The sequence below is a fragment of the Anas acuta genome, chromosome 1 (assembly GCF_963932015.1).
Source record: "Anas acuta chromosome 1, bAnaAcu1.1, whole genome shotgun sequence".
Classification (NCBI taxonomy): Eukaryota; Metazoa; Chordata; class Aves; order Anseriformes; family Anatidae; genus Anas; species Anas acuta.
Genome location: NC_088979.1, coordinates 70,428,454 through 70,456,444, shown reverse-complemented (window position 1 = coordinate 70,456,444; position 27,991 = coordinate 70,428,454). Strand labels below are relative to the sequence as shown.

Sequence of the window (27,991 nt, the reverse complement as noted above, 5' to 3'; positions counted from 1 at the left end):
ATTTAGATTTTTCCAAATGCTCATGAGACAAAGACACGTAGCCAATATTAGCTAACAAAAGAAGGTAGTATTTACAGTTAGCTAAAAGTGTCTTGATATCTATCATTAGATGATTGAAATGGAAGACTGACTAAATAAACCAATAGTAATCCATGTGATCCACTTCAAATACTGTCAGTGAGAAATAACATTCTTTTTCATGAATTCATAAAATAATTCTTGGATTAGCATTGCTGGTTGTACCAGAAGGTCATGGAAGTATTATCCCTAACTTTAATGACTGCAAAGCCTAGACGTATAAATATCCATACAAAGAAGTATAAAGAAAGATAATAGGAAGAAAACAAACAAACAAACAAACAAACAAACAGGATGTAAGAACTTCTCAAACTCATCTGAATTCTAAATTTTACCTTGAGGTACAAGGACAAGTGCTGGAAGCAACACAGGTGATATAAGCCTTTAAGGAAATACAGAAATGTATATTTTAAATGGTCATTTGCAGTCACAGATACCTGAGAAAAGAGAGAACCTTTGATAGCCAGTTTAAAATGTGTTTTTATTGAGAGGTGCTATATCTGGAAAAGAGGAAAAAAAAAGTCTACTCTGTCTCCAGAGTGTCAAAAATGTTCACTCAAATATCAGTTATTGTTGCTATTTCTATAGCTATTAATCCATCAGTTTTACTGAAATTCTTAGGACCTAAGAGGATTTAAAAATTGTATTTCAGGACAAAATCCCTGCCTTTATGGCATCAAGCAACCCTTGTGTTCAGTAGAGTTAAGTAGGCTTGAAAAAGCTAAGAATCAAGCTAGGCTGTTCCTCAAATTCTGATGAAACATTTTTCAGGATTCTTCCTAATTAATTTTCTGTCTTCTTAGAGTTTTTATTCCCCCTGAAAACCTTTTACAATATATTTTCACCTTTTCTTTTCGCATTAACTGCATTCCAGATTCAGTGAGTGCTGAGTACACTCTTAGAAAGCCTTTTAACCTGGCTGGTAAGTTAAAACTCTCTAAATCTCACATGCCCACAGGGTTTCCCACCTTAATTAATTAATAACCCCCTCCTTGTCCTTTTAACTGGGTCATGAATTAATTTAAAAAGTTAATTATGCAATTCTTTCCTCTCTCTTTACTTATACTTTTCATCCCTGTGTCCATTGGCTATAAACAATGTGGAAATACAGCCATATAAGCAAGAAAGGATGTTGTAAGCTTTGGACTGATAAAAAAAAAACAACAAAACAGACAAACAAAAAAAACCAACACATATCATGTCCCTGTTTTCCCCTTCTCCCATTTTTTTTTTCTGTTTTCTAAAGTGAGATTTTGCAGGCTTTGTTGAGAGTAATAAATCACACCAATCACCTGAGCAATAAATTAAGTTAAAAAAATAAAAGAAAAAAAGAAGTAACTGTAGCTGTTGGTAGGCCTCTGGGGAAGCAGAGACCACCAGCTAGGTTAAAAAAAAAAAATAAAAATCAAATGACTTTGTTATTCTGTCCAGCAGCTATTGTATTGACCACATTATTTAGGGTGGAAAAGAGGTTACAGAAAAGAACCAACTCCTCCATGTAAGATATTTAGGTACAGAACATGCCTGTTCTGGTGTGTTTCTTCCTAGGCATGTAGAAACAGGGAGGATAACAGCATACAAAGGCTTTTCATCCCCTCTGTGTCTGATGTGAAGAACAAAACATACCTGTTGGATATTTTTTACCATCTCTATGAAATCCTGAATTTTAAATATCAATGGACCTAAAGAAGAGGTGTACCCATTGTTTGATCTTTGTTGCTGCCCAGAAGACGAATATGATCTGTGAGACTGGCAGCCCCCAAAGCCTCACAAATACATCCTTAAGGATGTACTGTCAAACGGAAATCCACTGATGTATCCTGAGCAATAACTGTGCATACTTGGCAAGAATTACCAATTTGACCAGAAAGTACCTCTTAGGTCAAGTTGTTGGAGGCTAAGTATTACTGTCATCCAACAAAATAGCATGACACACTGTCTGGTATTAATTCTAGTTAGTATAATCAGAAAGCTTTACCATCTAGTCCCATATGGGATCTCGGTGTGTTTTACCAACATATCTAGGTAAGGTGCAGAAAACCCCCTAGGATTTAGTTAACAATAATGTTTCCTCTTTGAGAAATGAGGGAGCTGAGACACAGAAAAAGTACCCATTGAGACTATGGTGCAGACAGGAATAGGATCCGACATCTGAATCCCTGTCTGCAGCTGTAGCCACCAGATACACTGCAGAATGTTTCATTTTAGCATTACTGTTTCGGAGATTAATATTTCATACAATCATCAAGACAAAGGACAAAGGTTGCCATAAGGCTGCAATATTCTGTACAGGAAGTAGTATCTACACAAAGAACACTTGCATCAAATCTAACATGCACAGCAGGGACCATTTATCTTGGCACATTGCCCATTAAAGCTATCACTTGCTTTTTCTTTTCCTTCTTCTGGAGTAAGTGACAAATTTCAAACAGTAAGAACATCTTAACTTTGTAAGCAGATAACAGGAAATATGACTATGAATGAACCTGCTCTGAAGATTAGCTGAGGTGAATGCCCATTGAAAATGCATAAAGGTTTCAAATGTTACTCATGTCACTAAGGGGACGCTGCATATTCATTAAGGTATCACAAGGAGCTCATTTCATATTAATGAAGAGGTCAGACATCCTTCCAGAGGAATTCCAGTGCAAAGCAGCACAAATCAACGTGCTATTATTTTAAGTGTTACCAATTTGAACCTCTACAAATTCACAGAACAGCCTGAATTTGCAAAATGATTTAGTCACTAGGAAAAATGTTAGTGACTTTTTTCATCTAGTGTGGTTACAACAGAAATGTAGTAACTGTCTGGATATATGGAAACTTAATTGAAACCGCACATTAGGTATTCCCTTTTGATGCTCAGGGAAGCTTTAAACATTGTGTAATATGTACATATGGTGTCAGCGCTCTGAGGCTACTTTATTTGACTGAAGTACAGAAATCTGAAAGTTTTTTTTTTTTTTTTTTTTTTTTTGTAAAGTTCACCATTTTAATCCTTTTAAAGATTGCATATATATGTTTCATCACATTTTCATAATGGTCAAAAGCTTCACAAATATATACCATAGAAGGATATTTATAGACTGATGTTTTGAAAATTAGAAGCAGAGAAGTATTCAGTACATACAAATTTGTGTCCACTTGCTACAGAAATTCTTGCCCCCTGCGGTTACACATTGGAATGATACAGTCATGCTGACTTCAATAAAGATCTAAATATTTCTCCCATTTGCAGGATAAAAGCACCCCAATATTGTATGTTACTAAAATGTATCATCTGTGTAGCTAATTGGAAACTATCCAGGCAGTCTAAGTGCCATAAGAAAATGACACTACTCCGCATTTGAGAAAGTCTGGACATCCCTTTCGGTAACATTGCAGAGTGTCCACAGCTTTCCAGCATGTTCATCAAGACAGCAGACTTCTGTGGTTCCAGCCACACTTGTGGATCACTGGTTGTGAAGGGGACTGCTGGATCTCTGGACAGAAATTTCACATTTTCAAAAAATCAGGCTGGCCATCTCCCCAGAAACTTCTCTACACCCTAGCCATGCCATGACATGCAGCTGTACAGTGACCTTGCTCTGTAACATACCTGTAATTCAGAACTGACTCTAGCATGGCTGGGCAGTGGTGTAGGCATAGCTACGCTGTTGCTTTAACCTCTAGTGAGCGGACCATCACTGATGTATCTGTGACAGTCTAGAAGCAAAGGCACATCACAGCAAGGACTGATTTGTTTGTTGGGCTTAATTTTCTGAAATCGTGTCTGAACTGCTATAGAGGCAGGCTTGGGTGTGATGACTTCATTGGGTGAAGGGTCCTGCCGTCCAGGGAGTCAGGCACATATGCAGACAGGTGTTTTGGAAGTCCAGCTGCCTAGGGAGGAAGGGAAAAAAGATAAGGATGTGAAGGAAATTGTTCCAAACCTAAATCCTACAATCCTTAGTCCTTGGCAGCTGCCAAGGAAATTGACATGAGTTGGTAAGTGTCGCACAGCATTCTGCTGAAGAACCTATGTGAAGCTGAGTATAGTCAAGTCAATACCTTTCAGCGGAGAGAACAGTAGAAGCAAAACAAAACAAAACAAAACAAAAACAAACAAACAAACAAACAAACAAACCAAACCAAACCAAACCAAACCAAACCAAACCAACCAACCAAACAAAAAAAAAACCCACAATTTAAAAAACAATGATCATGAGTTTTTTTCTATGATTTTTTTTTTCAGAATTTCCACTTGTGATGTGTTCTAAATAATTGGAGATTGTTCTAAATGAGAAACAAAACCAAAGTTGTCCTTGCCAAAATTTCCTATGAAAGGTAAAATTTCATGTTTCAGCCATCTGTAATTTCAAGTAGGTGTTCTTGAGTAAAGAAACATTTGCAACACATTTTTATGTAAGAGGGAAAAAGTAGTCATGGATTAGTGATGGAGTCTGAGGTCTGCCAGGATAGTTCAGGTATGTTCCTGTCCAGTTCTTCAGACATTAATTGCATGCAGTGCTCCCTCAAATTTGGTCTGTTTTGACTTTTACTGCAGTCTCTCATCTCTTTTTCCATTTCCCCCCCTTCTCTTCCTCTCTCTCCTTCCATTTTACATTCTGAGTTTTGCAGCTTGTTGGGAAATGAGACCCTCCCACACAATGGTTATAGAGTTAGGAATATATTTGAATACACATTTAGGAAACATAGGCTGTGTGGTGCTGCTATGATACCCAATTCAAATTGTTTAGATTAATGACAGCTACATGCCTAATTTATTACTGTAATTATTGTGATAATTTAGAGGAGATAAATTGAAATCTATTAGAATTTAATGTAAAAAGCTGTAATTAGTCTGCTTTGGAGAGGGGAGAAATCCAATGCACATAACTGAAAATCCATTAAGCCAATTATAATGTTACTGAGGCAGAAAATTTGCAGCCATCTAAAATATACCCATGACTTTAGTATAACTGTACCCTAAGCATACAAGCCCATGTGTCAGATTCCTTCATTAATTTAATAAACACATCAAGGCAAAAAATGAGAGAATTCCTTAATCATGATAATTAATGCACATAGTTCAGACTGAGAGTTAGGGTGGGGAGATCAGGGAGAATAAAATTTTGTTGCCATTGAGCAATTATCATGTAAATAAAACAGCAGCAAAAGCTTTGGAATGGGGTTACAGGAGAGGAGGGTACACTGCTAATCATGGCATAGGCTTTCTGAGCTATTCCCAGAAGTGCTAAAAGCTGTCCTGGTGCAATTAAAAAAATAATAAAAATAATAATAAAAAAGAGAAGACAGCAATTGCTACCACCTATTTACTGTCAAATTAATTCAGCTGCTCCTGAGATGCCATCTGTATCAGGAGAGCGAGGGTGTCACTAGCTTTACGATCCATCAGGAGAAGTGAGAGCGCTGTTCTGTTTGATGGCTCTGATAATGGAAAGAAGCTAAGCAATTGCAACAGATACATCATAGATTTTCTCATAATTACCTGACCTGTTACACTGTGTCACTCTGCCGCCAAACACACTGTTTTTATGTCAGAAGCTGTATGGGCATTCTTTACTTTGATCATTTTGTATTCTGCAGATGTCAGCATTACTGTATTTTAATTGACTCTGGGGTAGCATTAAAAAGCACCTTCTATTTCGGTTGCTTAGACCTGATGAGACTGACAACCTGGCATTTATGAACATTAGGCCTTCGTGGTAACTATGTCAGGAACTGTGTTTTTCCTAAATCCCCTAGGTATGAATAGCAAAATGATGTTAGTAAACCAGTTGAAAAACAGTGTCTATGCAAAGAGCACCTCTGACATTCTCTAGCCATAAAGATTGCAAACCTTTTCATTAAATTAGACTCTGGAGTCAAAAGTGCATGTTGTATCCCAATATGCAATTAGGAATTGACCAGTATGTTGAAAGAGAGCTACAGCTGGCAAGGACTGAAGCTCTGGGTAAAATTGTTGGTAAACTCAAAATAAGAATTTATTGACAACTTCCATATTCCCAGCATGCCCCATTTGCCAGGATCATCTTTTCCCTCTCCTGTAGGAAGAGACAGCTAGATTTTTCACTGCTTAGCCTTCTTGTAACATTCATTGTAATCCTCAAAAAATGACAGTTAAAATGGTAGAAATTTCACAGGCTGCTGTAGGGGAAACACTTTCTTTCTTTCTTTCTTTCTTTCTTTCTTTCTTTCTTTCTTTCTTTCTTTCTTTCTTTCTTTCTTTCTTTCTTTCTTTCTTTCTTTCTTTCTTTCTTTCTTTCTTTCTTTCTTTCTTTCTTTCTTTCTTTCTTTCCTGCCTTCCTGCCTTTCTCTCTCTCTCTCTCTCTCTCTTTCTCTCTCTCTCTCTCTCTCTCTCTCTCTCTCTCTTTCTCTCTTTCTCTCTTTCTCTCTTTCTCTTTCTTTTACAGAAATATTTTTGTTGAGTAAAATAAACAAGAATACTTGTGCATTGTCCATATTTCCTACAGGCTTTGCCAACAATTTATTTCATAAGCAATCCACACATTCTAAAGATATCACCAAGGAGTTGAGTTTGTTGCTTGACTTACTGTCAACAGCTATCAATAACTGCAAGAAAAGTGGAAATGTAAATCAGACTCAGAAACAAGAGTCCTTTTTTCTTTCACTGTTGCCACTTTAATAAATGTCTCACACCAGATTGTGAGACAACTCTTGCTTCACTATCAACGCACAAGGATAATCTGTCTTTCTTCCACCACTCCAATGGGCAGGGATGCTCTCATTCTTCCTTGGATTCTAATGAACATGGTTTGAAATCATGTTCACTGTTAAAGTCCTTCCACACAGATGCCAATATACCTAGCTGGTTGTTCCTTTTCATGTCTCAGCGGTATCACTGTATTTTCACTTATTGAAAAATTAAACTATGTCAGAATATTTATGGGCTGGAGTAAATGAATCTGCCCTTGGACATTAAAAAGTTTTCTTGTTGTGTGTAGGTTGATAGGTGAGTTGTGTCCAAATCAAGTATAAGTATGAGATCACAAAATCGCAGAATGGCCGAGGTTGAAAGGGACCTCTGAAAATCATCTAGTCCAACCCCTCATCTGAGCAGGATCACCTAGAGCACATTACACAGGATGACATCCAGGCAGGTTTTGAACATCTCCAAAGAAGGAAACCCCATCACCTCTCGGGGCAACCTGTGCCAGTGCTCTGTCACCCTCTGTCACCATCCGTCAAGCCTAGATACCTAATTAGCACATAAATTTTAAGTGTTTATTAGAAAAAGTCCTCCAAAGGCATTCCATTAAGTCAACAGAGAGACATAAGTGCTTGTAAAGGTTATCAAAGAGATCTCCCACTTCAGCTAACATATGCAGTTTAGCAGGATTATTTTCCAGAAATCTTTGGAACCATGCACTATTTTCCAGTAAGCTTTTCCCCTTCCCTAAGGTGGATATACTCAATAAAACGAACGTGCAAACTAGAAGTCTAAACTATTCATTCAGGCATCTGATTCTCTACAGCAGCTCTTCCATGGCTAGCTCTTACTAGCTCCACGTATCAGCATCACAATGGGTTCTGCTTTTGAAAATTCCTTTATGGGTAGTTTTTGAGATGGTGTGTATAAACTACTGATATGTTAATGAACAGTCCCAGCAGGTCTAAAGAAATTACTGTAACATAGCAACAAGAAAGGTATCAGTACCCTCTAAATTTCACAAAGAATAAAATCTCTATTTGTAGTATATATCTGTAGTTTTACAGTCCATTGCTGTAAAAAAAAAAAACAAACAAACAAACAAAAAAAACTAAATCAGCTTTTTTACCTACTGATTAAAATGAGTAAACAATGTAATACAATCTCTTCATTCGGTGCTGTAACAACAAAGGGTATTCCCAAGCCACTTTGTAAAGGTTAGGAGGCTGCTTTACATCTAGGATGAAGATGTAAGTGGGATGGTTTACCTGTTCTGCAGCCCACAGTTAGGAAAGATTGATAAAAGTTTGAAAAACACTCCTGTAAGAGCCACAGAAATGAGACTAAGAGATAGCTTGATTACAGTGTATGACCTTTACAAGAAAAATATAGCAGATCCTATCAGAACAAACAGTCAGTCTTACTAACACAGACCTTACAACAACCACTGGCTGAACTTTGAAGATGACATGGAACAATTCAGGGGAAAAAGAAAAATTGAATAGTGTACTTTTTACTGTCTTTAACTCATGCTTATCTGTGAAGGAGTCTAGGTGTTTGGGTGATGCTTTCTGGCCTTAAACCCTAGTTTTTCCTCTTCTCTCCTGCCCACCCACACCCCCAAACTACAAAGTGTGTGAGGAAATCCTGGTGGAATCATTCACTAGGCTCTCCCTTAGGCTCACAGAAACCTAACTGAGCTTCCCAAAATCCTGCAGACAAAAAGTTCCTTGCCTATAATGATGAAAAGCAAAAGAGAGCATATTTCAGAGAACATATTTCAGTTCACAGTCAGTTACAATATCTCACTTAAAATATATAAGAATGTCTGGGCTAGGTCAGACCATGTAGTTATATATCTTGTCTCTGGCAGTGAATGATATCAGCTATCTAGGGAAGATAATGAAATCATAATGTATGTAATGATTCTTCCCCAGTATAGTCTTGCAGAAATCAGGTGACTGAATCTTGAGATTTTCTTGGTCAGGAAATGGTATTTTTGTTTACAAAGCTATGAACTATTTTTTTTTTCTTTCTGCAGCAATTTTGAACTTATGTATGCTTTCAGCATCCACATTTTTTTTTTTTTTTGTGGTGAAAAATAAATAAATCAATAAATAAACATTCATATATACTCATTTTGCAAACTACTCTTTTGTTTCTTTGTAACTTCTCAGCATCATGTTGATGCCCCTTCATGTATTAGAGGAGACAGTGAACAAATGCTCCAAACTGACTTTCTTTTCATTATTTTTTTTGCAGATCTCTGAAATGAAGGTGCCTTCACTTGTTCTTTTTTTTTTTTTTTTCAGATCTGGATATTGTTTGGACATGTATTATCTAAACTCTTTTTCTCTCCAACAGAGAAGCTCTTTTTCTTGCCAACAGAGCATATCCCTGTGGATTTCCCAGTCCTTTGTCTAGTACAAAGATACCTTCCACTGCTGGGTGAAGCTTCCCCACGCATCCCATGGGAGACTATTTTGTCAGAGCTCATCCAGTAGGTGCCATAAGTGATAGAACAGGAAAGCAGACCAGGTTATCCCAGATTACAAGAGGATAAATACCATTAAAAGAAACTAAGAATGCATAACCAAACAAAGCTCTGACAACTGCTTACTGTACTTCCGCCATCATATGTCTTCTATATATATAATATTTGCATGATTTCTATGTAAATATTGTAGATATATACATGATTTCCTTTATTATTATTATTGATTTTGTACATTTAAACTGATTTTCTTCTTCTTCTTCTTCTTCTTCTTCTTGATTATTAATATTTTATTTATTTAACTTTTTCCCTACCAGAGAACATTGTAATGTACATTTCTGAGCTCTTTCCAACAACATCTTAAGAGCCAGTCAGGATGTGAACAAAATCAATACATAGAAAAAGTATATACTGTAATATTAGAATGATTCTGCCCATTAATTAATTATGCCACCTAGGACTGCCATCTACAAGATTTTAAAGCAGTCAGGCAAAGTTAATTGAGAACAATTCTGAGAGAAAGATGGATCCCGAGGTATTTGAAGCCCTGAAGTAGCCTGCTGGCCAGAAGATCTAGTGAGATGGAGAAAGTAATTAGATGTTCCAAGCAAATTGCCAAAGATTTATTGATATTTATTTAGAATCCAGAAAATCCTCTATAAGATTTTCAAAGGAAATAACTCCCTTATTTAAAAATAGTAAAATAAGTAAAGCAGCACTGTTTGCTGATTGTTTCTGCTATACAAACACACACAATTTAATACTTTCCTTTGGAAAAATGGTACAACCAGCTTCACAGGCAATGGGAGTTTCTCCCTGTTTTCAGTAGAAGGCAAACGGGCCTGTAACAGATTTCACATTACAGTTATGCAAGCTTCAACAAAAACAAGAAGCAAACTAGCTTATTGTTAGACATTGGTAGAGACAGTGTCTTAACAATATGCCATATAATTATCAAAATCTTTCAGTTGATCCATTTAGAATTTCTACTTTTGAACTTATTATTAAGCAGCTCTTCATAGTACAGGACAAAGCATCAAAAGCTTCATTCTGAGGATGGTGAGGCTGTGGAACAGGTTGCCCAGAGAAGCTGTGGATGCTCCATGCCTGGAAATGTTCAAAGCCAGGCTGGATGGGGCTTTGGGCAAGCTGGTCTAATGGTAGGTGTCCCTGCCTATGGCAGGGAGGTTGAAACTAGATGAGTTTTGAGGTCCCTTCCAACCCAAGCCATTCTGTAATTCTAAGGCAAATCCATCACACCAAAATATTTTGAAAGGGGTAATAGCTGTTCTGACAGAAACAAATCTGTTTAATGTCCCTCAGGTGATTATGGTATTTGGCTATAAACTGAGTTTTAAGGCACTCTGAAATGATGACAGCTGCTCTTCAGACTGGTTAGGTATATCATAAATTGCCTGAACAGATTGATCTTGAGATTACCCTGTTGTGTACTTGCTTCTGCCAATGGCCATTATGTGGGTCTTCAGGGTTCTCGTCCAGAATTTTTATTACTGACAATAACCAAATATTCTTGTTAAAAGTATATGTATATACTTTACACACACATATATATGAACTCCTTTGTGGTGCTGGAGATCAACTCAGATTACAAATAGTAGAATTTGTATTATTTTTTTGCTTTCAGAAAACCCACAAGTGATTTGCAAATGTCCGCTGTGTGAGTCATGCAAAAACTGTATCATAGAGGATGTTGTGTTGATAACTCCATTCAATTGAGTTAACATGGGTGTAGATAAAGTGGAATACAGAACTTTTACAAATGAGATTTAAAATATTGCCTATCAAAATAAGTAGATAAAAATAGGTAGATTACTTGATATCACTGGATTGAAAACACAATGATGGACAGATTTCTAGCTATAAATCCAGAGATCTTAAAAGACAAAAAAGAATCCATGTGACAGTCTTGGATCTACAGCTGGCAGTCACTGAGGTCAAGGGGAAAATACGTAGCAGGCTTCAGGAGAGAGTGGAACCTGGAGTTTAGTCAGCAAAAGGAAAAAAAATCCTCACCTGACTTGTATAGTATGGGTCATATAAAAGTGATCAAGAAATCCAGCCCTCATACTATTTCCATGGCAGTGTTACAGGTAATCTTGCCAATTACTGAGTCACTGGCTTAATTTCAAACCAAGATACTACTAGAGAATTAGAGGATAATAAATAATAAGAGTGGTGAAGATAGACAAGAAAATTTGAGCCAAGAAATCATTCTTTTTTGGGGATGAATCTGGAAAACATATTGCTCAGTCTAGCAAAGAGCACGTAATTAGCACTACTCGTACCTCAGTAAAAGTAGAGACTTAGCAAGCTTATTTACCCACTGCACTGGCAGAGCCTAAAGGCTTACTCAGATGTATGGATGTGGTCTAGATGAATATGTCAACCAGGCTTTTCTTCTAGCCAATTTGAATGGAAAACTGAGGTTCAGCCACAGATCTGTTGATGAAGAAGTCCATGAGCCCCATACATTAGCATGGGAGGCTGCTCTGATGCTGAGATCACCGGGCTCCTTCTGGGTTCTGGTGTTTCACACAGGCACCTTCCCCACTCCAGCTGAGTGGGACTGACTGAGACTCAGCCAAGAGAGAAAGGAAAACACTTCAAGTGAAATTATTGTCCAAGAAGGGTGTTAAGATTCAAGGTCTAATGATAGGTTACTAAAGTGCTGTTTGTTAATCTTGTTTTATATGTATACCTTGCCACCGTGTTGTAGGTCACATAAATTGGAGTACAAGAACAGAGCACAGTGAAATCTTAACTGCTATGACCACTTCTGCTTGTGTTACCCTGCAAATGTATATACATTGGAAATGTATATGTATTGGAGAAGAGTGTGGGGAGGAGGTCTGCAGTCAGGTGCTGGTACCTAGGGAGGGATGGTGTGGAGAGGGAGGGAAGGGAGAGCATAAGAGAAGGTTGCACCTGCTCCTGACACCAGCTCTCTGAAAGTTTTCAGGACTCTCTCACCTGCGGAGCTTTCCAGACATGGGCAAAGCACATATTTATATGCAAAAATATTCCTGATACTAACAAAAAGCTATCGTATTTCTTCCATAAAAAATGAGCATTTCTATTCTCAGAGAACATACAGACATGGATTGTAAATTCCTAGTAATTATTACAGCTTCCGAACATCTGGATATTTTGTTTTTCTTTTCACAAAGAATGATTTCATTAAAAAAATCAAATAGACCTTTACTTAACAGGATCTAAAGAATATGTGTTCTTTTTTTTTTTTTTTTTTTTTTTTTTTTTTTATAGAAACAATAAAAATAAATGTATGTCCAGTGATTCTTTTGACAAAAATAGTAGACCAAAGTGAAGGACAGTAGGAGGAAATAAGAAGAGAAAAGAGCTAAAGTGTTCTTTTTAAAGGTAAAAGATTCTCATTAAGAATTAAAAAATAATAATAATAAAAAAAAAAAAAAACACAAAATAACAACAAAAAACAAAGCAAAAAAGTAAAACACCTTCTTGTGAGAATCAAAAAAAACCAAAACAATGTATATACTGGCCACAGAAATTAAAATTAGGAAACAGTTGATGCAGCTGGTAATGTCCATATCAGAGAGATAAAAGGATATAACAATACAAAAGCAACATGTACTTTTGGATTAAAAAGATAATAAGTCGCAGAAAACAGTACCATGTTACCAGGAATTCATCTGAACATGTAGAGTATGTCATTAAATAGAGAAGCATTTCGGGATGGCCACTCATTCAAACAACTATATTTTGTGTAAAAAAGTTCTCGCTTCATTTTATTTGTGTTTTCACAGCCTTTCTGATGGTCTGTGTGGGAACACTTCTGTATATATTCAATACTCATTAATTTTGTTTAATGAAAGATTGTAAAATTAGACCATGGGTGGAAATGTTGGCTCTGTTGAAGCTAATGGCAAAAATATCCCAACTTCTGGCTAATCTACTTACTGTCTCAAACAGACAAATATTGCAAGTCATAGTCTTTTGCCAAATTGCTCTAAAAAGAATATTGCTCTGACTGAACAAGTAAAAAAACAATCCTGAGTGTAATATTAATATTTGAAATCTCTCATTTTCTACTTATTTCTCAGCTTTAACTGCCAAGTTTATTCTTTAACCAGAGGTATGAAACACATCAGTGAGTCTGTTTCCTGTGATCTGATATGTTATACTACCTGCTAAAATATGTAAATGTATTAAAGAGATCTTCTTGTGAAGAAAATAATTTCAGCACAAACACCCTTCAACAGTATGAGTAAAGAAAAGCAATATATGTGATGAAAGCAGTGAGAGTTGATTCTGTAGCCTAGCAAGGTACCAACACAATTTCACTGTAAAATCTGGATTGCTTGATATATGTAACTGAGTTCTATGAATGGCAGGCACGAGCAGAGTCTGTCATGTACTCCTCTTTCATTATAGCCAGCAAATGGCTATGTGATGGAGCATCAAAGCCCTTCAAATGTATGCTTTTCTTGGCTGTTCTCAGGTTAGGCTTTGTGTAGATTCAACTCTGATAATAAGCACTTCAAATTGCACAGGCATTTTGATCACAGAGAAGCAAAATGCTGTCTATGAATCTAAACTGCAGTGAACTGGATCCTCCGTAATGCTAGTGAACTAGGTAAGAGTTTCAAAGGCTGTCTAACTCTACTTCAACATCAATTGCCAAACTCTAAGAAGTTTTTATACAGGAACAGAGAACAAATATTTTACACCCCCTCTTTTTTTTTTCCCCCTTTTTAATTTTTTTTCCTCACAAAGGCATGCCAGAATGACTATTTTTTAATAATAAAGAATGAGTATGCATACTCTCAATTTCCCAATTGAAGCTCTTATTTCAATCCAGGCCACAGGCTAAAAACCTAAAAGACAATGGTAGCAGGAGCCTCCTGGGATCTTGGACTGCTGCATTATTCCATCTCAGCTACGCACACCTAAGATATAACAAAAGTTAAAAAGGCTGTGTCAGGAATATCAGTCCTGACATTTCTCTTTGTAACTAATTTTGTACAGTTATGCTACTGAACTCCACATAAGCAGTTCATTTATTCATTGGAAAAGGAGTGAAGAAAAAACAAATATCATGTGTAACACTAATGTAGGAGGCAGCAAAATTGTATCAACAATTCTGCCATATTATATGGGCGTGGGTGTGTTTTATTGTTTTATAGAAAACTTGAATAAGTAAATCTTGAAAAACTAGTCATGATTTAGTACAGATATAGATCTATTTCTCTAGCTTTACTTTTTCTCTAAGGGCCATTTCCACAGTATTTAAGTGCCTTGCAACAGACTGTATTTAGACAAACACACAGAATCACTTGCTTTTCCCTCTTTGGGCTTCCTTGCATGTACAAACTTATTAGAATATACACACAGTACATACACATAACTGCATATATTTCTTATAACATTTAATAAGAAGGAGTATTAAGATAACCCCAACATCCTTAAGCTGGCAATTTTGTTGTAACTAAAATAAAATAAAATAAAACAAATAGATCTGTAATTTCATGTTTTGACCACTGTTGCATACAAGCCTGTAGATTCATACATTTATGAAAGTGTTTCAGGATATAGATTAATTTAATTTGTTCTTTAAACTTAGTCCCTGAATGATTACTAGAAAAGCAGATGTTTGTTTTCCAATATCTGTCAAACACGGGCTTACACACTGCTTGAGCAGAAAGATGTCGAACAGAAATTGACTGGTGAGGAGCCACTGTGGCACACCTCTGATTCTGCGCATGCAGCTGGCACCATACAGATGCTTGCTTTCCTGAAGATACAGTGAATGCCTTAGCCCAGTTTTCTTCTGCAGGTAAAAATACCCAGGTACAAAGGGGAGCCTAGTTAAGCCTGGTGAAATTGCTGCTGTATCCTTGAGAAAACATCAATGATGTACAAAAGCCAGTATGAAGTCTGCTTGTATGCCCTGTGTCTTTATGCAGTGGCAGTGCAGCCGTATGTCCTTGTTTAGCAGGACTGACATGTTAACCTGCATGGCACAGCTTTTTTGACCAGTTCTGAGCATTGATTTTACTTTATTTATTCGGTACTCGAGCTATCAAAGGGAAAAAGTGCCCATGGCAAGCTAGCTGTAGTAACAATCTGTGCATTTTAAACTGCCTGCATCTACTTAGTTACTATAACTACTCCCAACTGCATGATTAAATACAAATGATCTTTCCATATATTAACCACAAGCTTCTTTCCAATATGTGCTGAACATGATACTTAAAACATTGGATTCTCAAATGGAATAATAACATTTATGGAAGTAATTTCCCAAATGTGTATGATTATCACTTGCAAGGATGTATACACCAGTTAAAATTCACAGTGTGATGAGGAATCATTTCCAATCTGCTGAGAATGGAAACACAGAATTAAAAGTTTGCTTCTTCACAAAGATGTCTCTCACATAAATCAGCTACTTGTTTGTCACTCAAACATTAATATGGTGCTCAAACTTGTACATTATTTATACTATTTGTGTGTAAATATTGTCCTTTCTTTAAATGCTGTCATAGGAAAAAATGGTGATTTAAATAGAAGACAGCATTTGAAATTACCTTAAATACCTGTTTTTTGTTTTGTTTTGTTTTTTCCCAAAATTAGTTAGATTTTAATCAATGAACTGCTGACTAAAACGGAGTAGTTGCTTTAGCACATTTGAAAAGAACAAGTAACCTGGAAAAGTAAATAAAGGATAGGATAAAATGAGCAATGGTAGATCACTCCAAGCAGTTATCTCCCTCTTCTAAGGGTACTAGCTCCTTAAGCAAGAGAGAGTTGATAGCTCTGTTTAATCTTAACTTTCATAACTTTTTTGATATGTCATGTGTAAATTGTTAGCAAAACAAGGTAAGAAATAGAATGTTAAGGGGAAGAATGTTAAAATGGAAAGGGGAGAGGAAAGGGCAAAATAAAGTATGGTACTCAGTTCTAGTCTGAGCCCTGAGACTGATTTCCAAGTGATCTGCCAACTCTAACATTGTCAGTTACAATTTTTGAGCTCTGTGGTTCTAAAAGGTTTGAACCACATGAGATTTATGATGTTTAGTCATTGCCTGTTTAACCACAGAATGAGCAGGGTGCAAGAGAGAGACAGGCATGAGAGAGACAAAACATACTGCCAAGATGAGGGGAGAGATGTGCTTCCAGGGAGTAGCCCTCTACAAGGAAGAAATGATGCCTATGTGCTTGGCATTGGGATAAGCTTCATCTGACTTCATGTGCGCTTCACCTCCCTGTTCCAGACAGAAAGGCTCACACAGAAGCAGGTGCAGGAGGGGTTCTGAGGAGGGTGGAACAATTACGTTCCAGGTTAAATCCAGCAACGGTCTGAAGGAGGACCTATCTATAGACACCTTCTTCAGCCTGCCCTGGTCCCTAGGCACTGCTGCAGGAACTCACTGACATCTCCTCCCTTGCTGTGGTTTAGCAATATTATCCTATTCACTCAGTGCCTGTGATCCTGTCCTGGGATGCAGAGAACTGAGGACATCTCCCCGTGTTTGGTCTCACAGGAGGCTGCTGGTCTCTAAAACCATAAACCAGACTCTGGTATGTCTGAAGGGCTTCCATAGCAGAGACCTCCAACCTGTCACTAGGACCTTTTGAATGGCAGTATTTTCCATGTATTCTATTCAGAAAAGTGTTGAAGATAACTTGAGGCTGAAAGCAAATAAAGGGATGTGGGGGACTGTTACTTTGTGGTTAGGGTTCTAACAGGGGAGACAATGTATCTGCTCCCAAAACTTTATCTCAGTGTAAAATAATAAATAAATAAATACATTAAAATTAAAGTTAAAAAAAAAAATAATAAATTTGCCCTCTGTCCACCATTGAAATAATAATAAAAGAATAATAATAACTTTGTGTTTAGCAGAGAGGACTGAAGGTAATACTGATTTCTGCTTCTGGGCACGATTTACAAGAGTGCTGCAGAGAATTACAGTTTTCCTGTCTTCTGGCAGATACTATTGATCTCACCATCTACTGTTACTTCTTTTAGTCAACAGTGAACAAGTCTACATTAATGTATCCCATGAAAATCCAACCACCTGCACATTACTCATCAGTTGGGAGCATTGCTTGGTCAAAGCAAATAATATAGTGCTCCTAAAGGAATAGAGAACTTTCTAAGGTAGAAGGGTAGAAATACATGTATTATCTCAATTTTGCAAAAGATGAAAAAGGACGTGGTTTCTTCTTACATGTTCCTTCTTCTCCGTATAATGTATCTTCAGGAAGAATTTGGACCATTTAGGCATTCAGATGCAAATATCAGCAAAAAATAACATATCTATATGTTGGAACAGCCTTAAGAAGTGTGAGCACAGTCTTGGTGTTTTATGTCTCAAAGTAACTACTATTTATATATATAAAAAAATGAGGGGAGATTTTTTTTAATCTTAAAAATATTCCTCAGGCAAAACATAAACAAAATGGATTCACAAAGAAATTAAAAAATATAAATATATAACGTATCTAGCATATTTTCATCTATTAAAAATATAGGTAGACTAAATTTTACATTACCTTTACATTAATATCTCTGGTGTGCATGATTCTGAGATGTAGAACAGATTGAATACGTCAAAGTCTGCAATTTATCCTTATTTTTGTTTATTGCTTAAAAAAAAAATAATAATTGTTTTTTCCTTTCCTGGCTGCACAACAAATGCTACACCTAACATTTCACATCTAAAAAATACAAGCTGTTCTCATAATGATCACAGCATTTAGAGAAAAGCAAAGTATTGGATGTGACAGATTTGTATAAGAGTTTTGTAGTTAAATATTTTGTGTTTCTTCATCTTTGTGTTTACAATATAAGTTATATATTTTGTTTGAGTTCTAAAAATATAGCCTTTTTGGATTTAGTTCTTAATGAAAACAGAGTATTATACTATGAAAGGTGACCTATTGAAGGCAAAGTGCTAATAAGTAGCAGATTGTTCAACATGACCTAAACCCCCTTTTTATTGAAAAAATGAGATCTACAAAGGTACTTTGTAACATGTTTCATAAGGACTTAATTTTGCTCAGCACTAACAGGGCCATTAAATCCACTTAGAATCGGGATTACAAGGAAACAGGGATATTTGTATTCTCTTTTACCTTTTATTTGAAAGTAAAAATGCATGCCTCTTACATTCCCTTAAGATGTTTTCTAAAGAAACAAGAAACTTACAAAAGTCACCTCTCTACATTCAGGGTTAGAGAGAAAAAAGTGGAGCAGGAGGGGAGAGTCTGAGTTCTGGAACATATATATATATTTTTTGTAACCTCTAAGTACAAATGACTGTGCAACTCATAAGAGACCTAATATTCCTAATGCATCCTTTCCTAATGCATCCAAGTAGTGGTTGTCTATGGAGTAGCCACATTAAGATAGTCTTACACTCACCAGTCCTTGTCCAATTACAAAAGCAGATGTATTTCACAGATACATTCACATAACACATGGAGCTAGTGGCCAAGCAGTAAGTGTGCTGTGACAATTACTAACCAAGGTTTTCACTGTTGTGCCATTGTTATCTTTCAGGGTCACTAACCCACTCTTGATTCCTTTCCATATTCACCCATCAGTGCTGCTCCCACATTTGAACTGTAAACTCTTCAAGGTTACTAATTTACATCTTTGAAGAGAATGCACTGCTGGGGTGCCAAGACTCAGAGATGTCACCACAAAATAAACCAGTTGTTTGCACTAGAAATTTAGCTGTAGACAGATTCTACATCTGACCCAGCTTTGCAGATATACCTGCTCAGTGAATGCTCACCTGTTCAGACAGTGCCCTGCTGGGGGTCCTTCAACACCTCTGAACTCATTGAAGACTGGGCACTCTTACCTGGATTCTCATCACCCTCATTTGGGACAGAGTAGCGAGGGGCTCTTCTGCTTTGGACAATTAGAGTCTTTTCCACCACACCTTAGAACAAAGACAAGAAATGACAGGATGAGTGACTCCTGATAGCCTGTGGTACTAATTAGACTCAAACCTAGGCTATGTGTCATTGATTTTGATAGACACATACAACAGCAGAGAAATTGATACCTCTGGAATTTTGTAGACACAAACTTGGACACTAAGGAAGTTCAGATGCCTAAAGGTTATCAGAGGTTTTGTGAACAATACCTAGGCTTAAATATTTTATACTGAAACATTTTAGTTGTCCTTGCTGTTCTTTAAGATTGTCTTTATTTTTATTGCGATACATCAATTTAGTCTTAACAAAAGAATAAAATCCTTCCTTTACCCAGTTTAAGGTTACTTGAAGTATGTATTTTTATTTGAAGAGGAACTGAAGAACTTGCTAGTGGTACTTTTTTTGTGCAATACAGAAAGATCTCGATATCCCTCCCATTCCCCACTTATAATATTGTCAGTAGCATAATATGAGCTGCTTGCCTGTGCTATTGTCAGTTGTCCCAGCAAGAAGGAAAGAAGATGCAGACTGCCTGACAGCTTTCTCAGAGGTATTTCTTTTACCGCAGGCAATGATTGGCTACTCTGAAGCCCTGGTGCCAAGGATGGTTTTCTCTCCCATTTTCGGGCTTATTTCAGTCTCCCTGGTGTTGGTGTCCTATTCACATGTCAGCTGCAGCTCATGAGACCAAGCTTTTCATGAGGGCTATAGTGTAAACAGGATCATTTGTAGAGAGGCAAGGAGTAAAGTTTTTGAAAGAAGGATTTATGGAAATGGCTTAAAGTTTACATTATGAGATTTCAGAGTATTAGTCTTCTCCACAAAACACAGTTTCCCTGGGCTTTTTTTTTTTTTTTTTTTTTTTTTTGGTATTATGCTTTCAATTTCTTATTCCTTGTTCTTATAAAAAAGAATCCAAATCCTGCTTCTACTAGGCTCCTTCAGTTGCTACTTTGCCAGAACTTTATGATAGGGTCTCTCTGATAAGTTCAGGGATGGTTATATCCCAGATCTTTGTCTTGGAGGGACAAAAGGATCCAAAACTTATGGCCTGGCTTCAGCAGCTCACAAAATTATAATACAAGATGCACTTGCCCCTTGTGGAAGAAGTGAGTGAGGTTGTTTTAGGTTAGATGTTAGGAAGAACTTCTTTACTGAAAGGGTTGTTAGACACTGGAACAGGCTGCCCAGGGAGGTGGTTGAGTCACCATCCCTGGAAGTCTTTAAAAGACATTTAGATGTAGAGCTTAGGCATATGGTTTAGTGGGGACTGTTAGTGTTAGGTTAGAGGTTGGACTCGATGATCTTGAGGTCTCTTCCAACCTAGAAATTCTGTGTGTGTCTGTGTGTGTGTGTAGGAATGGTAGTTAACCTCTCCTCAGCCTGAGAGCAGTACCTGTTCCTCAACACACCCCAAACACACAACTCTGCCAGAGAAAAACCACCCTGGTCCTCACCACAGACAAGTAGAGCCAGGCACATGATGGTTGGCTGACTCGACAGAAGGCATGCAGCAGAGTGGGGAAATGTGGCAATGCTCTTGACTGCCAGTCCCCTGCCTTAACCTCCAGAACACACTTCATAAATGTTTGAATCTTTAATAAAATCTTCTGGGTGTCTGCTTCCTGCAATGCTAACTCTTTTAAAGTATTCATGGGTTATTTGTTTATGACTCTTAAACAAATCTATTAAATGCTCTGTGTTATTTTTAGATTTTTTTTTTTCCCTTTCCTTTTAATAATTTATATTGTTTTGGATATATAAATATGTCCTAAGAGTATTTGTCATTTCTTAATGTTTACAGTGGGGATTTTTTTTTCCCTAGAATACTGTGTTTTTTCTTGTATATGGAGTATTCTTTTCTGATAAATGCACATTTCAGAAACAGTCACAGACAATAAAATAATGGCATATGAATTTGCAGAAATTATAGTTAATGCCACTTCGAAAAACTCATTTTTTAATTTTTCACTCATCATGTGGTCACAGAGAACAAAGATACCCCTTCTCAGAATTCTGTTAAGCAATGGATAAAAATTACTGGTATGCTCTTACCTATTTTCAGCCATTACTGAATTAGGACTTTTTATCTAACATACTGGGAACAGATGGGAAGGTACAAAGAACAGAAGAGTACAAAGGAATATGACAGTCTCTTAGATAAGGGGCTTATTGAATGCCATTCAAAGCTGATACTGGTTTTAATGCACTGCAAATACATTCAAGTAAAAAGTGGATGTAAATCCTGGGCTGGTCTAGGCCTAGATTTTGCAGACAGAAATAGTCAGGAGAGTCAGCAACAAGATTAAACAGTCTTACTGGGTCTGCTCTACAATAAGTATATTTCTGCTTATATTCATTAAAAAAAAAAAAAAAGTCTCCTGAAGTTACTGTGGAATCATCTTGGTATGGAGCTGGTGGAAACAATAGTGTGGATTCACTAAAGGAATGGTCCTCGTCACCTGATATGGTCACATATGTTCACAGTTAAGAAAATCTTACATTGCCCGCTACTCCCCTAGGAAAATATAAGAGCATCTACTACTTCTTATCTCTTTTTCAAAAACTTGAGTCTCTTGTGCTTGAACCATTTCCAGCTACTTGAATGAGATGAGAAAAAAATATATTCATGATTGAGTAATACCTGTTATTAGCACTTAGGTTAGAACTGCTGTTTAAACTCATTGGAAAAGCCAAGCAAGCCAATGGACATCACCAAAGCACAGCAGAAAATCTTACACTTTTCCATCTCTCTGTATTTTAATCATCCTTTTCTTCCTCTAGTCAATGAGCCTGTATCTATGCCCATATCTGCAATGATTTCTAGCATGAGAGCAATATTTTCCAGAGTGGATTCACCAGGTGGCAGTGCTATATACAGTCTGCAACTGCTAGGGGCTCTTAAAGAAATGGCACCTTGCTGCCAGCGGGAGACAGGACAGCAGCAGTTTTTCTCAGAAACATGAAAGGAAGGAATAAGAAAAAAGAGAATGAGATTTCACTCCTAGAAGGTCAGAAAAGTCAAGAAGAGTTTGTCTTGCATTCATATGATGGTGGTCCTGTGCTGGGGACAAGAGGGAGTCTGCTGGGCTGCCATCCATCCAGGCATGAGGAGGGATCTATCTGCAGAGATGAGCCCCACCACACTACCTGTTTGTCTTGCACTATGCTTGTTCCTGTGGCAGACAAGTGAAGAAGTGTATAATGACAGTAGAGATTCAACTAATAAATGCTCAGATAAATTCTTGTGGATGCATTGTACCTGGCCTACTGGTAACAAAGGCAGAATGTAGATGTCACTGAAAACTAATACTTATGTACATTCTTGTCCAAACTAGAAGAAAGAGAAATCTCATAGGTATGGAAGAGTACCTGGACTAATGCAGTATACAAGCTGGGTGTGGCTAATGTCCAATGCATCTCTGGAAAGGCCAAGAGGGAAATAAAATCACAACTGCAATAAATGAGGAAGGCATATTAAGCCACCTACAAAGCCATTTGTTTTGCCTGGGCATTATTAAACAACAGAATAAAAATTATAAGTAGTTGTACGTATCAGTACTAAAAATAATGTGAGAGATAATTTTTCTAGAGAAAATAGTTACTTCCTGGAACAGCTATTCTCAGAAACCACAAGAAAAGAGGTTATTTTGGGTATAATCTGGAGTGATACAAAGGACCCTCTTCAGTTAGAGCCTCTTTGATTGTAACCATAGTACTCAATTTCTATTCTATTCTATTCTATTCTATTCTATTCTATTCTATTCTATTCTATTCTATTCTATTCTATTCTATTCTATTCTATTCTATTCTATTCTATTCTATTCTAATCTTGAGACAGGGAACATTGTAAAAATTAGGTAATTTGTAAAAAATGAACAAACGAACAAACATAGAATAAAACCTGTAAAAACAGCTGCCCAAAATCAAAGAAACATAGGAACGACCTGGAGGCCATTGAAAAATAGAGTGCTAGGAGTCAGGTAAAATGATGTGTGTCACTATTACAAAAAGAAAACAAAGCAGTCAAAAAATCCTTTCAAGGCTTAATTGGTAAGTTATGCAGGCTATCGCATAGCAAAGCTTTCTAAAAAAATGGAAATCTGGCCCTCAAAGAGAGAATAAGAAAGTCCATATATATAGAATGTTGGAAAAAAAAAAAAAAAAAAAAAAGACAACAACAGCAGAAACAACTAAAAAACAGAAGGTCTGAAAGGAATATGAAGAATATAGCAGAGAGTTAGCCAAAAGCATCTAAGGAAGGAAGAAGACAAGGGAGTTAACAGGACAGTGTGGCCACCAAACGGGGGAACACAGACCAGGATGACTCCCATCTGGAGAGTTCCGGAACCTCAGGCCCATGACTGCCTCCAGTTCTGTCCACTGAGCACCCATGTCAGTGTTCAATACCTTCAGCAATGATCTGGGAGAGGCAATGAAATCTCCAAAAATTGTGTAGTCGAGCCTCAATATCAATACAGAAGAGATAATACATCTAGAGAACAGTAAAATAAACCATGTTTGTACATTGCTGTAGCATGAGCTGTAAATGCCAGCTAAAACCACCAGAAAGGGACCTTGGAGTCATTACTGGATGGTTTTAAAAATCCGTGTCTCAAAGTGCAGTGGCAAATATAAATGGAATGGTTTTGGCCATCAGGAGGACAAAGCATTATCAAGATATCATCACTGGGAACAAGACAGAATTATTTTGCTACCAGCTACCATAGCTGGGATGTGCTATGCTTCCAGCGCTGTGTGCAGTCCTAGCTGTGAATCTAAGGCAGGACTTAGTGGAGCTGAGGTGGTATGGGAGAGGAGAAGTTAAAAGGATCGGGGGGGATGAAGTGATTTTCTTTCATGCAGTGACTACAAATGTTGGGACTCTTCCTTTTGCAGATAGAAAATCTTGAAGCAGAAAAAGAATGTGTGACAAAATAACGAGGGTGCTAGCTAAGCTGAATGCAGAGCTGTTATTTGCCACATCCTTGAACTTGATGAAAGAGGGAGACTTGTTTAAAAGAAACTTTCCTTTACCACGTGCATAGTGAAGCCCTGTACCTTGCTCCCATAGGGGAGTGACATGAAGGCAAGCAGTGCCATCAGTCTGGAAAAAGGAGGAGACAAATTCATGGGCAGCAGGTCGATAAGTAGATACCAAAAGAACTAGAGAGGAAATTACCTTCTGACATCCTTAATCAAGCAACTGCAGAGGCTGTGGCAGTGTGAGGGAAATGGACTGCCCTGAAATGGCTAGGGTTGTGCATTACATCTCTGATGTCCATTTCCGAACACTGGGCTGGATGGACCATAGGTCCTGCCCCGTCTAGTACCTCTTCTCTTCTTCCTTTCTAGTGCAATACTGGGGTTCAAGAAGGAAAAATGAGGAATTTCACAATGAATCAAGTAAACTTGTTGTCTGTCTTCATCTCTGTACCCTGCCTAGAATTCTGTTTGTGCTGAGCTTGCTGAAAAAAAAAAAAAATGTTATATGACTAATTGTAACTGTTCCTCCTGAAGAACCATCTTGTGCCAACAAGAAATCACATGGTAAATACAGGCAGTTTCTAGTTGTAAATTGCTTAGATTTATTCTATCAATTAACAGAAAGGTGGCATCAATGGAGTGGAAAGAAACAATTGAGCAAACAAACAGAAACCTTAGACTAGCAGAAATATGCTCAGTAGCCGAAAATACCTGGAGTGTGAGCTCAGGTCCTTGGTTATGGGAACAGATCGCAGTGGAATTTTGCAACTTCAGAGTTGCCTCCATTTAGAAAGCAGAATTTTTCCCTGTTATTTTTATAGCTATTCCTAGTTAGCTGATATTCCAACCCTAATGCCTTTACTGGCATTTTGCTAGGCTCTGTGATTATTTCCTCAGCTTTCTTCCATTTTCTCATTGACCACATCTAACCTTTTTCCTTTTGTGATCCTCTTTACTTCTGTACTGCACTCAGAGGCAACACAGTGACCTGGCAGACCAGCACAGCTCAGACTATGGCATTTACATCTTCTCAGATGAAGTGTTAGATTCTCTCTAAGTTGCCAGTTTCTTCTCCTTCCCTCCTTATCCTTGCAAGAGGTAGTCACAGACCTGACTATTCTCAGCCCTTGCTACCCTCTGCCTTCTCCCAGCTTCTCCCATTTTCTCTGTACAATACTATTTGCTTTCATGCAATATATTAGTATTATATATGTCCTGATATAGATAGGCATAGTCAAGGAACAAAGACTCTAGAGGGCTGGCCATTAGAATTAGCAATTTTGTCCTTCACTAGCAAAATAACTGTTCCTGAAAGAGATCAGTGTTGTATTTTATTATTCTTCTTATTATTGTTTTATTATAAACCAGTCTAGGAATGTGAACGCAAAGGAACTGGCTTGCCCAGGTTGGTTTCAGAGAGTGCCGTCACATAGTTCAAGTGGGGTGATGACCCCATGGTGGAAAATCATACTGCCCTTTCATGTTAGGGCAGCTGGCTCATGTCCTCACCTTCCCCAGCGTCAATCTGTGTGCATGTCAGAAAGCTACTTGATCCGTGCTCACGTGACAGTCTCTTGAGTTTAATTGCCCAAGAAAATCTGGTAGCATGAATGCAGTTGATCTTAGTGGGCTGTTTAAATTCTCTTTCTATCAGGAAATCTCAGTGTTTGCACAACAAGAATCAAGGAAAAGAGAATGAAAGGAGAACATGAAAGAGCTACAAATTATGTTAACACAAAAGTCACAAGTAAAAAATTACTATGATATATTAAAAGTATTTCCCCCTACAAGCACTTTTATTTCCTCCTTAACTTGCAAGCCCATAAAACACATGGATATTGAGGGGTAAATGCTTTGTGCAAAGCCCTCTGAACGCTCATTTACTACCAATACCTAGAGCTGCAGTTGTCACAGTACAGCAGCAGACACACTGACCCACAACTATTCCTGTTCCCACTGCTCAAAATGAAGCTCAGAAGTTGTGCCTAAATTCTTTCTGCACATTCCCAGGCAGCTATTGAGTCTGGTTTCCTAATGACCCACTACCTCTTGTCAACACCAGTCCATGGTCCTGGGTGATATGGTGATGTGATTGTGACCATGTTCTTACTAAGATGTCTCCCCCACCACAATTTTAAGCTGAGTTTCAGGTTTCCCTGCTGCCTTTATTTGGCCTAGAATAGACAGCATTTTTAGAGTGATATACTTAGTTTAATACTGTCATAAATGGATTTTATGACAGCAGAATCATTTCCAGCCAAACCTTTGGCAAAACATAAAGAATCCACCCTAAGCTTATGACTTTTTCTATGGTGTTTCAAACATAAAAAGGAGTCTAGATTCTTTTTTATTTATTTATTTATTTATTTTTGTCTCATATTGAGTGCTTTTCTGAAATTTTCATGCACATGTTGTTTTCCAGCATAATCCTAAGGTATTTTTTAGCCTCCATCCATTCACTGTGCCTTTAAATTGCTTGCATTGTCATCTTTAATAGCACTTCTTCTGGCTCATAGTAAGATTGTACTTTGCCCTTTTCTTTTTCTCTTTCCACAATACTTTTTTTTTTCTTTTTTTTTTTTCCAGAGTAAAGTATATTGAGGAAATTATACACTACTTTATAAGTGCATTACAGCTTGACTACTAGAAAAATCATGAAGTGCATGAAGTGAAGAAATTCCAGATTGAGTATCTTCCCAGAGTTGGTGTCTCTCTCTCTCTCTTTTTTTTTTTTTTTTTTAAGTGTTAGGTTTGTAGTGAGGAGAAGAAATGGCCAGGAAAAGGAAAAAATCTTAAATTTTAAATCTTACTATCTATCTTGTACAGCTGTCTCCTAGCTCACAGAAATACTGCGTCATCTTCATCTGAGAAAATTAATACTCCTTAGAAAAGTAAGATTCCATTTTATTGCTTTATACATCTTTTATAAATACTTAGTCATTTTCAGTAGACAACAGTGCCTTAGTGTCGTGGTTCCGCTTGAGTGGGCAGCCGAGCTCCACCACAGCTGCTCTCTCACTCCCCCTCCTCAAAGAAGAATGGGGAGAAAATATGTGAAAAGGGCTTAAGGGTTGAGATAAGGACTAGAAAATCATGCAATAATTATTGTAACGGTCAAAACAGACTCAGCATAAGAAGATAGTAAGATGTATTGCTCATTACTAACAAGCTAGAGAAGTGAGAAACAAAGGAAAGAAACCAAAAGCACCTTCCCCCCTATCCACCCTCTTCCACCTCCTCCCCCCGAGCGGCGCAGGGGAACGGGGGAATGGGGGTCATGGTCAGTCTACAGCGCTTCTCTGCCGCTCCTTCTCGGTCACTCTCGTCCCCTGTGCTGTGGGGTCCCACCCACGGGATGCAGTCCTTGATGAACTGATCCGGCGTGGGCTTCCCACAGGCAGCAGCTCTTCCAGAACTGCTCCAGATATGGGTCCGTACCACGGGGTCCATCCCTCAGGAGAAAACTGCTCCAACCTGGCTCCCCTACGGGCAGCAGCTCCTGCCAGATCACCTGCTCCTGCGTGGTCTCCTCTCCACGGGCTACAGGTCCGGCCCGGAATCTGCTCCGGCAGGGGTCTTCCACAGGCGTCAGCCTCCATCAGTGCAGGGCGACCTGCTCCACCGTGGTCTCCTCCACGGGCTGCAGCATGGAACCCTGCTCCACCGTGGTACTCCATGGGCTGCAGGGGGACATCCTGCTTCACCATGGTCCTCACCACAGGCCGCAGGGGACTTCTGCTCTGGCGCCTGGAGCACCTCTCCCCCTCCTTCTGCACTGACCTTGGTGCCTGCAAGGCCATTTCTCA

The 27,991-nt window shown here is 37.9% G+C and overlaps 1 long non-coding RNA gene across 1 annotated transcript; it reads right to left on the bottom strand.

Annotated features, from left to right (window-relative positions):
* LOC137856426 (uncharacterized) lies at positions 1-27,991 on the bottom strand. The gene is made up of 3 exons (XR_011096442.1): positions 27,697-27,991; positions 19,052-19,201; positions 1-3,960 (listed from the first exon to the last, which is right to left on the bottom strand). It is a non-coding gene; the product is annotated as an uncharacterized lncRNA (long non-coding RNA).